This window comes from Struthio camelus, chromosome 11 (assembly GCF_040807025.1).
Source record: "Struthio camelus isolate bStrCam1 chromosome 11, bStrCam1.hap1, whole genome shotgun sequence".
In the NCBI taxonomy this organism is placed as follows: domain Eukaryota; kingdom Metazoa; phylum Chordata; class Aves; order Struthioniformes; family Struthionidae; genus Struthio; species Struthio camelus.
This window is the reverse complement of record NC_090952.1, coordinates 1262157-1277188: the sequence shown is the minus strand read 5'-3', so window position 1 is coordinate 1277188 and position 15032 is coordinate 1262157.

The following is a 15032-nucleotide window of genomic DNA, read 5'->3' as shown; positions in this document are numbered from 1 at the left end:
CCTTGTGCCTGTGGGTGTGAGAGGCCAGTGGAAGGCATGTCCCTGCTCATGGTGATTGTGAGGTGAGTTGTGCGTGAGGGCATGAGAGGCCAGTGCCAGGGAAGTGTCTGGTGGTGGAGATTGTGAGGTCCTTGTGCGTGAGGGCGTGAGAGGCCAGTGCCCGGTATGTGTCTGCTGGGGGTGATTGTGAGCTCAGATTTTCGTGACGTCATCAGAGGCCAGTGCCAGGCACGTGTGTGCTGGTGCTGACTGTGAGGTCCTTGTGCCTGAGGGCATGAGAGGCCATTGGCAGGTATTGATTTGCTGGTGGTGATTGTGCGCTCAGGTGTTCGTGACATCATCATAGTCCAGTGCCAGGCACGGGTCTGTTGGTCGTGATTGTGAGGTCCTTGTGCGTGAGGGCGTGAGAGGCCAGTGTCAGGCAGATGTCTGCTGGTGGTGATGGTGAGGTGAGTTGTGCGTGAGGGCGTGAGATGCAAGTTTGAGGCACGTGTCTGGTGGTGGTATTTGTGAGGTCCTTGTGCCTGAGGGCATTAGAGACCAGTGCCAGTAATGTGTCTGCTGGTGGTGTTTGTGAGCTCAGTTATTCGTGACATCATCAGAGGCCAGTGTCATGCATGTGTCTGCTGGTGGTCATGCTGAAGTCCCAGTACCTGAGGACGTAGGAGGACAGTGGCAGGCACGTGCCTGCTGGTGGTGATTGTGAGGTCCTTGTTTGTGATGGGCCTGAGAGGCCAGTGCCAGGCATGTGTGTGCTAGTGGTGACTGTGAGGTGAGTTGCGCGTGAGGGCATGAGAGGCCAGTGCCAGGGAAGTGTCTGGTGGTGGAGATTGTGAGGTCCTTGTGCGTGAGGGCGTGAGAGGCCAGTGCCAGGTATGTGTCTGCTGGGGGTGATTGTGAGCTCAGATTTTCGTGACGTCATCAGAGGCCAGTGCCAGGCACGTGTCTGCTGGTGGTGACTGTGAGATCCTTGTGCCTGAGCTCATGAGAGGCCAGTGCCAGGCACGTGTGTGCTGGTGGTGATTGTGAGGTCCTTGTGCCTGAGGGCATGAGTGGCCATTGGCACGTATTGATTTGCTGGTGGTGATTGTGCGCTCAGGTGTTCGTGACATCATCATAGGCCAGTGCCAGGCACGGGTGTGCTGGTGGTGCCTGTGAGGTCCTTGTGCCTGAGGGCGTTAGGGGCCAATGCCAGGCATGTGTCTGCTAGTGGTGATTGTGAGGTGATTTGTGCCTGAGGGCATGAGAGGCTAGTGCCAGGAGTTTTTCTGCTGGTGGTGACTGTGAGATCCTTGTGCCTGAGCTCATGAGAGGCCAGTGCCAGGCACGTGTCTGCTGGTTGTGATTGTGAGGTCCTTGTTTGTGATGGGCCTGAGAGGCCAGTGCCAGGCATGTGTCTGCTGGTGGTGATTGTGAGGTCCTTGTGCCTGAGGGCATGAGAGGCCTGTGCCAGGCACGGGTATGCTGGCGGTGACTGTGAGGTCGTTGTGCCTGAGGGCATGAGAGGCCAGTGCCAGGCACGTGTGTGCTGGCGGTGGTTGTGAAGTCCTTGTGCATGAGGACATGAGAGGCCATTGGCAGTTATTGCTGGGCTGGTGGTGATTGTGAGCTCAGTTGTTCGTGACATCATCAGAGGCCAGTGCCAGGCACGGGTGTGCTGGTGGGGCCTGTCAGGTCCTTGTGCGTGAGGGCGTGAGAGGCCAGTGCCAGGCATGTGTTTGCTAGTGGTGATGGTGAGGTCCTTGTGCGTGAGGGCATGAGAGGCCATTGGCAGGTATTGATTTGCTGGTGGTGATTGTGCGCTCAGGTGTTCGTGACATCATCATAGGCCAGTGCCAGGCACGGGTGTGCTGGTGGTGATTGTGAGGTCCTTGTACCTGAGGGCGTAAGAGGCCATTGGCAGTTATTGCTGGGTTGGTGGTGATTGTGAGCTCAGTTGTTCGTGACATCATCAGAGGCCAGTGCCAGGCACGGGTGTGCTGGTGGTGCCTGTGAGGTCCTTGTGCATGAGGGCGTGAGAGGCCAGTGCCAGGCACATGTCTGCTGGTGGTGATTGTGAGGTCCTTGTGCCTGAGGGCATCAGAGGCCAGTGCCAGTAATGTGCCTGCTGGTGGTGTTTGTGAGCTCAGTTATTCGTGACATCATCAGAGGCCAGTGTCATGCATGTGTCTGCTGGTGGTCATGCTGAAGTCCCAGTACCTGAGGGCGTAAGAGGACAGTGGCAGGAACGTGCCTGCTGGTGGTGATTGTGAGGTCCTTGTTTTGATGGGCCTGAGAGGCCAGTGCCAGGCATGTGTGTGCTAGTGGTGACTGTGAGGTGAGTTGTGCGTGAGGGCATGAGAGGCCAGTGCCAGGGAAGTGTCTGTTGGTGGAGATTGTGAGGTCGTTGTGCGTGAGGGCGTGAGAGGCCAGTGCCAGGTATGTGTCTGCTGGGGGTGATTGTGAGCTCAGATTTTCGTGACGTCATCAGAGGCCAGTGCCAGGCACGTGTCTGCTGGTGGTGACTGTGAGATCCTTGTGCCTGAGCTCATGAGAGGCCAGTGCCAGGCACGTGTGTGCTGGTGGTGATTGTGAGGTCCTTGTGCCTGAGGGCATTAGAGGCCAGTGCCAATAATGTACCTGCTGGTGGTGTTTGTGCGCTCAGTTATTCGTGACATCATCAGAGGCCAGTGTCATGCATGTGTCTGCTGGTGGTCATGCTGAAGTCCCAGTACCTAAGGGCGTAAGAGGACAGTGGCAGGAACGTGCCTGCTGGTGGTGATTGTGAGGTCCTTGTTTGTGATGGGCCTGAGAGGCCAGTGCCAGGCATGTGCATGCTAGTGGTGACTGTGAGGTGAGTTGTGCGTGAGGGCATGAGAGGCCAGTGCCAGGGAAGTGTCTGGTGGTGGAGATTGTGAGGTCCTTGTGCGTGAGGGCGTGAGAGGCCATTGGCAGTTATTGCTGGGCTGGTGGTGATTGTGAGCTCAGTTGTTCGTGACATCATCAGAGGCCAGTGCCAGGCACGGGTCTGCTGGTGGTGCCTGTGAGGTCCTTGTGCGTGAGGGCATGAGAGGCCAGTGCCAGGCATGTGTCTGCTGGTGGTGATTGTGAGGTCCTTGTGCGTGAGGGCATGAGAGGCTAGTACCAGGCATGGGTGTGCTGGTGGTGACTGTGAGGTCCTTGTGCCTGTGGGTGTGAGAGGCCAGTGGAAGGCATGTCCCTGCTCATGGTGATTGTGAGGTGAGTTGTGCGTGAGGGCATGAGAGGCCAGTGCCAGGGAAGTGTCTGGTGGTGGAGATTGTGAGGTCCTTGTGCGTGAGGGCGTGAGAGGCCAGTGCCAGGTATGTGTCTGCTGGCGGTGATGGTGAGGTCCTTGTGCCTGAGGGCATCAGAGGCCAGTGCCAGTAATGTGTCTGCTGGTGGTGTTTGTGAGCTCAGTTATTCGTGACATCATCAGAGGCCAGTGTCATGCATGTGTCTGCTGGTGGTCATGCTGAAGTCCCAGTACCTGAGGGCGTAAGAGGACAGTGGCAGGAACGTGCATGCCGGTGGTGATTGTGAGGTCCTTGTGAGTGATGGGCCTGAGAGGCCAGTGCCAGGCATGTGTGTGCTAGTGGTGACTGTGAGGTGAGTTGTGCGTGAGGGCATGAGAGGCCAGTGCCAGGGAAGTGTCTGGTGGTGGAGATTGTGAGGTCGTTGTGCGTGAAGGCGTGAGAGGCCAGTGCCAGGTATGTGTCTGCTGGGGGTGATTGTGAGCTCAGATTTTCGTGACGTCATCAGAGGCCAGTGCCAGGCACGTGTCTGCTGGTGGTGACTGTGAGATCCTTGTGCCTGAGCTCATGAGAGGCCAGTGCCAGGCACGTGTCTGCTGGTGGTGATTGTGAGGTCCTTGTGCCTGAGGGCATGAGTGGCCATTGGCAGGTATTGATTTGCTGGTGGTGATTGTGCGCTCAGGTGTTCGTGACATCATCATAGGCCAGTGCCAGGCACGGGTGTGCTGGTGGTGACTGTGAGGTCCTTGTGCCTGAGGGCGTTAGGGGCCAATGCCAGGCATGTGTCTGCTAGTGGTGATTGTGAGGTGATTTGTGCTTGAGGGCATGAGAGGCTAGTGCCAGGAGTTTTTCTGCTGGTGGTGACTGTGAGATCCTTGTGCCTGAGCTCATGAGAGGCCAGTGCCAGGCACGTGTCTGCTGGTGGTGATTGTGAGGTCCTTGTGAGTGATGGGCCTGAGAGGCCAGTGCCAGGCATGTGTCTGCTGGTGGTGATTGTGAGGTCCTTGTGCGTGAGGGCATGAGAGGCCTGTGCCAGGCACGGGTATGCTGGCGGTGACTGTGAGGTCGTTGTGCCTGAGGGCATGAGAGGCCACTGCCAGGGACGTGTGTGCTGGCGGTGGTTGTGAAGTCCTTGTGCATGAGGACATGAGAGGCCATTGGCAGTTATTGCTGGGCTGGTGGTGATTGTGAGCTCAGTTGTTTGTGACATCATCAGAGGCCAGTGCCAGGCACGGGTCTGTTGGTCGTGATTGTGAAGTCCTTGTGCGTGAGGGCGTGAGAGGCCAGTGTCAGGCAGATGTCTGCTGGTGGTGATGGTGAGGTGAGTTGTGCGTGAGGGCGTGAGATGCAAGTTTGAGGCACGTGTCTGGTGGTGGTGATTGTGAGGTCCTTGTGCCTGAGGGCATTAGAGGCCAGTGCCAGTAATGTGCCTGCTGGTGGTGTTTGTGAGCTCAGTTATTCGTGACATCATCAGAGGCCAGTGTCATGCATGTGTCTGCTGGTGGTCATGCTGAAGTCCCAGTACCTGAGGGCGTAGGAGGACAGTGGCAGGCACGTGCCTGCTGGTGGTGATTGTGAGGTCCTTGTTTGTGATGGGCCTGAGAGGCCAGTGCCAGGCATGTGTGTGCTAGTGGTGACTGTGAGGTGAGTTGTGCGTGAGGGCATGAGAGGCCAGTGCCAGGGAAGTGTCTGGTGGTGGAGATTGTGAGGTCGTTGTGCGTGAGGGCGTGAGAGGCCAGTGCCAGGTATGTGTCTGCTGGTGGTGATGGTGAGGTCCTTGTGCCTGAGGGCATTAGAGGCCAGTGCCAATAATGTGTCTGCTGGTGGTGTTTGTGAGCTCAGTTATTCGTGACATCATCAGAGGCCAGTGTCATGCATGTGTCTGCTGGTGGTCATGCTGAAGTCCCAGTACCTAAGGGCGTAAGAGGACAGTGGCAGGAACGTGCCTGCTGGTGGTGATTGTGAGGTCCTTGTTTGTGATGGGCCTGAGAGGCCAGTGCCAGGCATGTGCATGCTAGTGGTGACTGTGAGGTGAGTTGTGTGTGAGGGCATGAGAGGCCAGTGCCAGGGAAGTGTCTGGTGGTGGAGATTGTGAGGTCCTTGTGCGTGAGGGCGTGAGAGGCCATTGGCAGTTATTGCTGGGCTGGTGGTGATTGTGAGCTCAGTTGTTCGTGACATCATCAGAGGCCAGTGCCAGGCACGGGTGTGCTGGTGGTGCCTGTGAGGTCCTTGTGCGTGAGGGCATGAGAGGCCAGTGCCAGGCATGTGTCTGCTGGTGGTGATTGTGAGGTCCTTGTGCGTGAGGGCATGAGAGGCTAGTACCAGGCATGGGTGTGCTGGTGGTGACTGTGAGGTCCTTGTGCCTGTGGGTGTGAGAGGCCAGTGGAAGGCATGTCCCTGCTCATGGTGATTGTGAGGTGAGTTGTGCGTGAGGGCATGAGAGGCCAGTGCCAGGGAAGTGTCTGGTGGTGGAGATTGTGAGGTCCTTGTGCGTGAGGGCGTGAGAGGCCAGTGCCAGGTATGTGTCTGCTGGCGGTGATTGTGAGCTCAGATTTTCGTGACGTCATCAGAGGCCAGTGCCAGGCACGTGTGTGCTGGTGCTGACTGTGAGGTCCTTGTGCGTGAGGGCATGAGAGGCCATTGGCAGGTATTGATTTGCTGGTGGTGATTGTGCGCTCAGGTGTTCGTGACATCATCAGAAGCCAGTGCCAGGCACGGGTCTGTTGGTCGTGATTGTGAGGTCCTTGTGCGTGAGGGCGTGAGAGGCCAGTGTCAGGCAGATGTCTGCTGGTGGTGATGGTGAGGTGAGTTGTGCGTGAGGGCGTGAGATGCAAGTTTGAGGCACGTGTCTGGTGGTGGTGATTGTGAGGTCCTTGTGCCTGAGGGCATTAGAGGCCAGTGCCAGTAATGTGTCTGCTGGTGGTGTTTGTGAGCTCAGTTATTCGTGACATCATCAGAGGCCAGTGTCATGCATGTGTCTGCTGGTGGTCATGCTGAAGTCCCTGTACCTGAGGGCGTAAGAGGACAGTGGCAGGAACGTGCCTGCTGGTGGTGATTGTGAGGTCCTTGTTCGTGATGGGCCTGAGAGGCCAGTGCCAGGCATGTGTGTGCTAGTGGTGACTGTGAGGTGAGTTGTGCGTGAGGGCATGAGAGGCCAGTGCCAGGGAAGTGTCTGGTGGTGGAGATTGTGAGGTCCTTGTGCGTGAGGGCGTGAGAGGCCATTGGCAGTTATTGCTGGGCTGGTGGTGATTGTGAGCTCAGATTTTCGTGACATCATCAGAGGCCAGTGCCAGGCACGGGTCTGCTGGTGGTGCCTGTGAGGTCCTTGTGCGTGAGGGCATGAGAGGCCAGTGCCAGGCATGTGTCTGCTGGTGGTGATTGTGAGGTCCTTGTGCGTGAGGGCATGAGAGGCTAGTACCAGGCATGGGTGTGCTGGTGGTGACTGTGAGGTCCTTGTGCCTGTGGGTGTGAGAGGCCAGTGGAAGGCATGTCCCTGCTCATGGTGATTGTGAGGTGAGTTGTGCGTGAGGGCATGAGAGGCCAGTGCCAGGGAAGTGTCTGGTGGTGGAGATTGTGAGGTCCTTGTGCGTGAGGGCGTGAGAGGCCAGTGCCAGGTATGTGTCTGCTGGGGGTGATTGTGAGCTCAGATTTTCGTGACGTCATCAGAGGCCAGTGCCAGGCACGTGTCTGCTGGTGGTGACTGTGAGATCCTTGTGCCTGAGCTCATGACAGGCCAGTGCCAGGCATGTGTCTGCTGGTGGTGATTGTGAGGTCCTTGTGCCTGAGGGCATGAGAGGCCATTGGCAGGTATTGATTTGCTGGTGGTGATTGTGCGCTCAGGTGTTCGTGACATCATCATAGGCCAGTGCCAGGCACGGGTGTGCTGGTGGTGATTGTGAGGTCCTTGTACCTGAGGGCGTGAGAGGCCATTGGCAGTTATTGCTGGGTTGGTGGTGATTGTGAGCTCAGTTGTTCGTGACATCATCAGAGGCCAGTGCCAGGCATGTGTCTCCTGGTGGTGATTGTGAGGTCCTTGTGCGTGAGGGCATGAGAGGCTAGTACCAGGCATGGGTGTGCTGGTGGTGACTGTGAGGTCCTTGTGCCTGTGGGTGTGAGAGGCCAGTGGAAGGCATGTCCCTGCTCATGGTGATTGTGAGGTGAGTTGTGCATGAGGGCATGAGAGGCCAGTGCCAGGGAAGTGTCTGGTGGCGGAGATTGTGAGGTCCTTGTGCGTGATGGCGTGAGATGCCAGTGCCAGGTATGTGTCTGCTGGTGGTGATTGTGAGGTCGTTGTGCCTGAGGGCGTGAGAGGCCATTGGCAGGTATTGATTTGCTGGTGGTGATTGTGCGCTCAGGTGTTCGTGACATCATCAGAAGCCAGTGCCAGGCACGGGTGTGCTGGTGGTGCCTGTGACGTCCTTGTGCATGAGGGCGTGAGAGGCCAGTGCCAGGCACATGTCTGCTGGTGGTGATTGTGAGGTCCTTGTGCCTGAGGGCATTAGAGGCCAGTGCCAGTAATGTGTCTGCTGGTGGTGTTTGTGAGCTCAGTTATTCGTGACGTCATCAGAGGCCAGTGTAATGCATTTTTCTGCTGGTGGTCATGCTGAAGTCCCAGTACCTGAGGGCGTAGGAGGACAGTGGCAGACACGTGCCTGCTGGTGGTGATTGTGAGGTCCTTGTTTGTGATGGGCCTGAGAGGGCAGTGCCAGGCATGTGCGTGCTAGTGGTGACTGTGAGGTGAGTTGTGCGTGAGGGAATGAGAGGCCAGTGCCAGGTATGTGTCTGCTGGCGGTGATGGTGAGGTCCTTGTGCCTGAGGGCATCAGAGGCCAGTGCCAGTTATTGCTGGGCTGGTGGTGATTGTGAGCTCAGATTTTCGTGACATCATCAGAGGCCAGTGCCAGGCACGGGTCTGCTGGTGGTGCCTGTGAGGTCCTTGTGCGTGAGGGCATGAGAGGCTAGTACCAGGCATGGGTGTGCTGGTGGTGACTGTGAGGTCCTTGTGCCTGTGGGCGTGAGAGGCCAGTGGAAGGCATGTCCCTGCTCATGGTGATTGTGAGGTGAGTTGTGCGTGAGGGCATGAGAGGCCAGTGCCAGGGAAGTGTCTGGTGGTGGAGATTGTGAGGTCGTTGTGCGTTAGGGCGTGAGAGGCCAGTGCCAGGTATGTGTCTGCTGGGGGTGATTGTGAGCTCAGATTTTCGTGATGTCATCAGAGGCCAGTGCCAGGCACGTGTCTGCTGGTGCTGACTGTGAGGTCCTTGTGCCTGAGGGCATGAGAGGCCATTGGCAGGTATTGATTTGCTGGTGGTGATTGTGCGCTCAGGTGTTCGTGACATCATCAGAAGCCAGTGCCAGGCACGGGTCTGTTGGTCGTGACTGTGAGGTCCTTGTGCGTGAGGGCGTGAGAGGCCAGTGTCAGGCAGATGTCTGCTGGTGGTGATGGTGAGATGAGTTGTGCGTGAGGGCGTGAGATGCAAGTTTGAGGCACGTGTCTGGTGGTGGTGATTGTGAGGTCCTTGTGCCTGAGGGCATTAGAGGCCAGTGCCAGTAATGTGTCTGCTGGTGGTGTTTGTGAGCTCAGTTATTCGTGACATCATCAGAGGCCAGTGTCATGCATGTGTCTGCTGGTGGTCATGCTGAAGTCCCAGTACCTGAGGGCGTAGGAGGACAGTGGCAGGCACGTGCCTGCTGGTGGTGATTGTGAGGTCCTTGTTTGTGATGGGCCTGAGAGGCCAGTGCCAGGCATGTGTGTGCTAGTGGTGACTGTGAGGTGAGTTGTGCGTGAGGGCATGAGAGGCTAGTGCCAGGGAAGTGTCTGGTGGTGGAGATTGTGAGGTCCTTGTGCGTGAGGGCGTGAGAGGCCAGTGCCAGGCATGGGTGTGCTGGTGGTGACTGTGAGGTCGTTGTGCCTGAGGGCATTAGAGGCCAGTGCCAGTAATGTGCCTGCTCGTGGTGTTTGTGAGCTCAGTTATTCGTGACATCATCAGAGGCCAGTGTCATGCATGTGTCTGCTGGTGGTCATGCTGAAGTCCCAGTACCTGAGGGCGTAAGAGGACAGTGGCAGGAACGTGCCTGCTGGTGGTGATTGTGAGGTCCTTGTTTGTGATGGGCCTGAGAGGCCAGTGCCAGGCATGTGTGTGCTAGTGGTGACTGTGAGGTGAGTTGTGCGTGAGGGCATGAGAGGCCAGTGCCAGGGAAGTGTCTGGTGGTGGAGATTGTGAGGTCCTTGTGCGTGAGGGCGTGAGAGGCCAGTGCCAGGTATGTGTCTGCTGGTGGTGATGGTGAGGTCCTTGTGCCTGAGGGCATTAGAGGCCAGTGCCAATAATGTGCCTGCTCGTGGTGTTTGTGAGCTCAGTTATTCGTGACATCATCAGAGGCCAGTGTAATGCATGTGTCTGCTGGTGGTCATGCTGAAGTCCCAGTACCTGAGGGCGTAGGAGGACAGTGGCAGGAACGTGTGTGCTGGTGGTGATTGTGAGGTCCTTGTTTGTGATGGGCCTGAGAGGCCAGTGCCAGGCATGTGTGTGCTAGTGGTGACTGTGAGGTGAGTTGTGCGTGAGGGCATGAGAGGCCAGTGCCAGGGAAGTGTCTGGTGGTGGAGATTGTGAGGTCCTTGTGCGTGAGGGCGTGAGAGGCCATTGGCAGTTATTGCTGGGCTGGTGGTGATTGTGAGCTCAGTTGTTCGTGACATCATCAGAGGCCAGTGCCAGGCACGGGTCTGTTGGTGGTGCCTGTGAGGTCCTTGTGCGTGAGGGCATGAGAGGCCAGTGCCAGGCATGGGTGTGCTGGTGGTGACTGTGAGGTCGTTGTGCCTGTGGGTGTGAGAGGCCAGTGGAAGGCATGTCCCTGCTCATGGTGATTGTGAGGTGAGTTGTGCGTGAGGGCATGAGAGGCCAGTGCCAGGGAAGTGTCTGGTGGTGGAGATTGTGAGGTCCTTGTGAGTGAGGGCGTGAGAGGCCAGTGCCAGGTATGTGTCTGCTGGGGGTGATTGTGAGCTCAGATTTTCGTGACGTCATCAGAGGCCAGTGCCAGGCACGTGTCTGCTGGTGGTGACTGTGAGATCCTTGTGCCTGAGCTCATGAGAGGCCAGTGCCAGGCACGTGTGTGCTGGTGGTGATTGTGAGGTCCTTGTGCCTGAGGGCATGAGTGGCCATTGGCAGGTATTGATTTGCTGGTGGTGATTGTGCGCTCAGGTGTTCGTGACATCATCATAGGCCAGTGCCAGGCACGGGTGTGCTGGTGGTGCCTGTGAGGTCCTTGTGCCTGAGGGCGTTAGGGGCCAATGCCAGGTATGTGTCTGCTAGTGGTGATTGTGAGGTGATTTGTGCTTGAGGGCATGAGAGGCTAGTGCCAGGAGTTTTTCTGCTGGTGGTGACTGGGAGATCCTTGTGCCTGAGCTCATGAGAGGCCAGTGCCAGGCACGTGTCTGCTGGTGGTGATTGTGAGGTCCTTGTTTGTGATGGGCCTGAGAGGCCAGTGCCAGGTACGTGTGTGCTGGTGGTGATTGTGAGGTCCTTGTGCCTGAGGGCATGAGAGGCCTGTGCCAGGCACGGGTATGCTGGCGGTGACTGTGAGGTCGTTGTGCCTGAGGGCATGAGAGGCCAGTGCCAGGCACGTGTGTGCTGGTGGTGGTTGTGAAGTCCTTGTGCATGAGGACATGAGAGGCCATTGGCAGTTATTGCTGGGCTGGTGGTGATTGTGAGCTCAGTTGTTCGTGACATCATCAGAGGCCAGTGCCAGGCACGGGTCTGTTGGTCGTGATTGTGAAGTCCTTGTGCGTGAGGGCGTGAGAGGCCAGTGTCAGGCAGATGTCTGCTGGTGGTGATGGTGAGGTGAGTTGTGCGTGAGGGCGTGAGATGCAAGTGGGAGGCACGTGTCTGGTGGTGGTGACTGTGAGGTCCTTGTTCATGATGGGCCTGAGAGGCCAGTGCCAGGCATGTGTGTGCTAGTGGTGACTGTGAGGTGAGTTGTGCGTGAGGGCATGAGAGGCCAGTGCCAGGCACGTGTCTGCTGGTGGTGATTGTGAGGTCCTTGTTTGTGATGGGCCTGAGAGGCCAGTGCCAGGTACGTGTGTGCTGGTGGTGATTGTGAGGTCCTTGTGCCTGAGGGCATGAGAGGCCTGTGCCAGGCACGGGTATGCTGGCGGTGACTGTGAGGTCGTTGTGCCTGAGGGCATGAGAGGCCAGTGCCAGGCACGTGTGTGCTGGTGGTGGTTGTGAAGTCCTTGTGCATGAGGACATGAGAGGCCATTGGCAGTTATTGCTGGGCTGGTGGTGATTGTGAGCTCAGTTGTTCGTGACATCATCAGAGGCCACTGCCAGGCACGGGTCTGTTGGTCGTGATTGTGAAGTCCTTGTGCGTGAGGGCGTGAGAGGCCAGTGTCAGGCAGATGTCTGCTGGTGGTGATGGTGAGGTGAGTTGTGCGTGAGGGCGTGAGATGCAAGTGGGAGGCACGTGTCTGGTGGTGGTGACTGTGAGGTCCTTGTTCATGATGGGCCTGAGAGGCCAGTGCCAGGCATGTGTGTGCTAGTGGTGATTGTGAGCTCAGATTTTCGTGACGTCATCAGAGGCCAGTGCCAGGCACGTGTGTGCTGGTGGTGACTGTGAGATCCTTGTGCCTGAGCTCATGAGAGGCCAGTGCCAGGCACGGGTGTGCTGGTTGTGATTGTGAGGTCCTTGTACCTGAGGGCGTGAGAGGCCATTGGCAGTTATTGCTGGGTTGGTGGTGATTGTGAGCTCAGTTGTTCGTGACATCATCAGAGGCCAGTGCCAGGCACGGTTGTGCTGGTGGTGCCTGTGAGGTCCTTGTGTGTGAGGGCGTGAGAGGCCAGTGCCAGGCATGTGTTTGCTAGTGGTGATGGTGAGGTCCTTGTGCGTGAGGGCATGAGAGGCCAGTGCCAGGCATTTGTGTGCTAGTGGTGACTGTGAGGTGAGTTGTGCGTGAGGGCATGAGAGGCCAGTGCCAGGGAAGTGTCTGGTGGTGGAGATTGTGAGGTCCTTGTGCGTGAGGGCGTGAGAGGCCAGTGCCAGGTATGTGTCTGCTGGGGGTGAGTGTGAGCTCCGATTTTCGTGACGTCATCAGAGGCCAGTGCCAGGCACGCGTCTGCTGGTGGTGATTGTGAGGTCCTTGTGCCTGAGGGCATGAGAGGACATTGGCAGGTATTGATTTGCTGGTGGTGATTGTGCGCTCAGGTGTTCGTGACATCATCATAGTCCAGTGCCAGGCACGGGTGTGCTGGTGGTGCCTGTGAGGTCCTTGTACATGAGGGCGTGAGAGGCCAGTGCCAGGCACATGTCTGCTGGTGGTGATTGTGAGGTCCTTGTGCCTGAGGGCATTAGAGGCCAGTGCCAGTAATGTGCCTGCTGGTGGTGTTTGTGAGCTCAGTTATTCGTGACATCATCAGAGGCCAGTGTCATGCATGTGTCTGCTGGTGGTCATGCTGAAGTCCCAGTACCTGAGGGCGTAAGAGGACAGTGGCAGGAACGTGCCTGCTGGTGGTGATTGTGAGGTCCTTGTTTGTGATGGGCCTGAGAGGCCAGTGCCAGGCATGTGTGTGCTAGTGGTGACTGTGAGGTGAGTTGTGCGTGAGGGCATGAGAGGCCAGTGCCAGGGAAGTGTCTGGTGGTGGAGATTGTGAGGTCCTTGTGCGTGAGGGCGTGAGAGGCCATTGGCAGTTATTGCTGGGCTGGTGGTGATTGTGAGCTCAGATTTTCGTGACATCATCAGAGGCCAGTGCCAGGCACGGGTCTGCTGGTGGTGCCTGTGAGGTCCTTGTGCGTGAGGGCATGAGAGGCCAGTGCCAGGCATGTGTCTGCTGGTGGTGATTGTGAGGTCCTTGTGCGTGAGGGCATGAGAGGCTAGTACCAGGCATGGGTGTGCTGGTGGTGACTGTGAGGTCCTTGTGCCTGTGGGTGTGAGAGGCCAGTGGAAGGCATGTCCCTGCTCATGGTGATTGTGAGGTGAGTTGTGCGTGAGGGCATGAGAGGCCAGTGCCAGGGAAGTGTCTGGTGGTGGAGATTGTGAGGTCCTTGTGCGTGAGGGCGTGAGAGGCCAGTGCCAGGTATGTGTCTGCTGGGGGTGATTGTGAGCTCAGATTTTCGTGACGTCATCAGAGGCCAGTGCCAGGCACGTGTGTGCTGGTGCTGACTGTGAGGTCCTTGTGCCTGAGGGCATGAGAGGCCATTGGCACGTATTGATTTGCTGGTGGTGATTGTGCGCTCAGGTGTTCGTGACATCATCATAGTCCAGTGCCAGGCACGGGTCTGTTGGTCGTGATTGTGAGGTCCTTGTGCGTGAGGGCGTGAGAGGCCAGTGTCAGGCAGATGTCTGCTGGTGGTGATGGTGAGGTGAGTTGTGCGTGAGGGCGTGAGATGCAAGTTTGAGGCACGTGTCTGGTGGTGGTGATTGTGAGGTCCTTGTGCCTGAGGGCATTAGAGGCCAGTGCCAGTAATGTGCCTGCTGGTGGTGTTTGTGAGCTCAGTTATTCGTGACATCATCAGAGGCCAGTGTCATGCATGTGTCTGCTGGTGGTCATGCTGAAGTCCCAGTACCTGAGGGCGTAGGAGGACAGTGGCAGGCACGTGCCTGCTGGTGGTGATTGTGAGGTCCTTGTTTGTGATGGGCCTGAGAGGCCAGTGCCAGGCATGTGTGTGCTAGTGGTGACTGTGAGGTCCTTGTGCGTGAGGGCGTGAGAGGCCAGTGCCAGGTATGTGTCTGCTGGGGGTGATTGTGAGCTCAGATTTTCGTGACGTCATCAGAGGCCAGTGCCAGGCACGTGTCTGCTGGTGGTGACTGTGAGATCCTTGTGCCTGAGCTCATGAGAGGCCAGTGCCAGGCACGTGTGTGCTGGTGGTGATTGTGAGGTCCTTGTGCCTGAGGGCATGAGTGGCCATTGGCACGTATTGATTTGCTGGTGGTGATTGTGCGCTCAGGTGTTCGTGACATCATCATAGGCCAGTGCCAGGCACGGGTGTGCTGGTGGTGACTGTGAGGTCCTTGTGCCTGAGGGCGTTAGGGGCCAATGCCAGGCATGTGTCTGCTAGTGGTGATTGTGAGGTGATTTGTGCCTGAGGGCATGAGAGGCTAGTGCCAGGAGTTTTTCTGCTGGTGGTGACTGTGAGATCCTTTTGCCTGAGCTCATGAGAGGCCAGTGCCAGGCACGTGTCTGCTGGTGGTGATTGTGAGGTCCTTGTTTGTGATGGGCCTGAGAGGCCAGTGCCAGGCATGTGTCTGCTGGTGGTGATTGTGAGGTCCTTGTGCCTGAGGGCATGAGAGGCCTGTGCCAGGCACGGGTATGCTGGCGGTGACTGTGAGGTCGTTGTGCCTGAGGGCATGAGAGGCCACTGCCAGGGACGTGTGTGCTGGCGGTGGTTGTGAAGTCCTTGTGCATGAGGACATGAGAGGCCATTGGCAGTTATTGCTGGGCTGGTGGTGATTGTGAGCTCAGTTGTTCGTGACATCATCAGAGGCCAGTGCCAGGCACGGGTCTGCTGGTGGTGCCTGTGAGGTCCTTGTGCGTGAGGGCGTGAGAGGCCAGTGCCAGGCATGTGTTTGCTAGTGGTGATGGTGAGGTCCTTGTGCGTGAGGGCATGAGAGGCCATTGGCAGGTATTGATTTGCTGGTGGTGATTGTGCGCTCAGGTGTTCGTGACATCATCATAGGCCAGTGCCAGGCACGGGTGTGCTGGTGGTGATTGTGAGGTCCTTGTACCTGAGGGCGTGAGAGGCCATTGGCAGTTATTGCTGGGTTGGTGGTGATTGTGAGCTCAGTTGTTCGTGACAT